Source organism: Aquarana catesbeiana, linkage group LG09, assembly GCF_042186555.1.
Source record: "Aquarana catesbeiana isolate 2022-GZ linkage group LG09, ASM4218655v1, whole genome shotgun sequence".
Taxonomy (NCBI): Eukaryota; Metazoa; Chordata; class Amphibia; order Anura; family Ranidae; genus Aquarana; species Aquarana catesbeiana.
In genome coordinates, this window is record NC_133332.1 from 300293772 (window position 1) to 300296171 (window position 2400).

Here is a 2400-nt window from a genome sequence, read left to right on the forward strand (position 1 = left end):
CCCAAAACGGGTCAAAAATGGCCAAAATCGCACCCCCGGCCCTTTTAGCCCAAAACGTGTCAAAAATGACCAAAATCGCACCCCGGCCCTTTTATCCGAAAACGGGTCAAAAATGGCCAAAATCGCACCCCCAGCCCTTTTAGCTCAAAACGGGTCAAAAATGACCAAAATCGCACCCCCGGCCCTTTTAGCCCCAAATATGTCCAAAATGGCCAAAATCGCACCCCCGACTCTTTTAGCCCAAAACGGGTCAAAAATGACCAAAATCGCACCGCCGGCCCTTTTAGCCGAAAACAGGTCAAAAATGACCAAATTCGCACCCCCGGCCCTTTTAGCCCAAAACGGGTCAAAAATGGCCAAAATCGCACTGCCGGCCCTTTTAGCAAAAAACAGGTCAAAAATGACCAAATTCGCACCCCCGGCCCTTTTAGCCCAAAACGGATCAAAAATGGCCAAAATCGCACCCCCGGCCCTTTTAGCCCAAAATGGGTCAAAAATGGCCAAAATCGCACCCCCGGTCCTTTTAGCCCAAAATGGGTCAAAAATGGCCAAAATCGCACCCCCGGCCCTTTTAGCCCAAAACGTGTCAAAAATGACCAAAATCGCACCCCCGGCCCTTTTATCCGAAAACGGGTCAAAAATGGCCAAAATCGCACCCCCAGCCCTTTTAGCTCAAAACGGGTCAAAAATGACCAAAATCGCACCCCCGGCCCTTTTAGCCCCAAATGGGTCCAAAATGGCCAAAATCGCACCCCCGACTCTTTTAGCCCAAAACGGGTCAAAAATGACCAAAATCGCACCGCCGGCCCTTTTAGCCGAAAACAGGTCAAAAATGACCAAATTCGCACCCCCGGCCCTTTTAGCCCAAAACGGGTCAAAAATGGCCAAAATCGCACCCCCCGGCCCTTTTAGCCCAAAATGGGTCAAAAATGGCCAAAATCGCACCCCCGGTCCTTTTAGCCCAAAACGGGTCAAAAATGACCAAAATCGCACCCCCGGCCCATTTAGCTGAAAACGGGTCAAAAATGACCAAAATCGCACCCCCGGCCCTTTTAGCCCAAAAAGGGTCAAAAATGGCCAAAATCGCACCCCCGGCCCTTTTAGCTCAAAACGGGTCAAAAATGACCAAAATCGAAACCCCGGCCCTTTTAGCTCAAAACGGATCAAAAATGACCAAAATCGCACCCCCGGCCCTTTAAGCCGAAAAAGGGTAAAAAATGACCAAAATCGCACCCCCGGCCCTTTTAGCCGAAAACGGGTCAAAAATGGCCAAAATCGCACCCCCGGACCTTTTAGCCGAAAATGGGTCAAAAATGGCCAAAATTGCACCCCCGGCCCTTTTAGCCCAAAACGGGTCAAAAATGACCCAAATCGCACCCCTGGCCCTTTTAGCCCAAAACGGGTCAAAAATGACCAAATTCGCACCCCCGGCCCCTTTAGCCCAAAACGGGTCAAAAATGACCAAAATCGCACCCCCGGCCCTTTTAGCCCAAAACGGGTCAAAAATGACCAAAATCGCACCCCCGGACCTTTTAGCCCAAAACGGTTTAAAAATGGCCAAAATCGCACCCCCGGCCCTTTTAGCCGAAAACGTGTCAAAAATGACCAAAATCGCACCCCCGGCCCTTTTATCCAAAAACGGGTCAAAAATGACAAAAATCGCACCCCCGGCCCTTTTAGCCGAAAACGGGTCAAAAATGGCCAAAATCGCACCCCCGGCCCTTTTAGCCCAAAACGGGTCAAAAATGGCCAAAATCGAACCACCGGCCATTTTAGCTCAAAACGGGACAAAAAGGACCAAAATCGCACCCCCGGCCCTTTTAGCTCAAAACGGGTGAAAAATGACCAAAATCGCACCCCCGGCCCTTTTATCCGAAAACGGGTCAAAAATGGCCAAAATCGCACCCCCAGCCCTTTTAGCTCAAAACGGGTCAAAAATGACCAAAATCGCACCCCCGGCCCTTTTAGCCCCAAATGGGTCCAAAATGGCCAAAATCGCACCCCCGACTCTTTTAGCCCAAAACGGGTCAAAAATGACCAAAATCGCACCGCCGGCCCTTTTAGCCGAAAACAGGTCAAAAATGACCAAATTCGCACCCCCGGCCCTTTTAGCCCAAAACGGGTCAAAAATGGCCAAAATCGCACCCCCCGGCCCTTTTAGCCCAAAATGGGTCAAAAATGGCCAAAATCGCACCCCCGGTCCTTTTAGCCCAAAACGGGTCAAAAATGACCAAAATCGCACCCCCGGCCCATTTAGCTGAAAACGGGTCAAAAATGACCAAAATCGCACCCCCGGCCCTTTTAGCCCAAAAAGGGTCAAAAATGGCCAAAATCGCACCCCCGGCCCTTTTAGCCCAAAACGGGTCAAAAATGGCCAAAATCGCACCACCGGCCATTTTA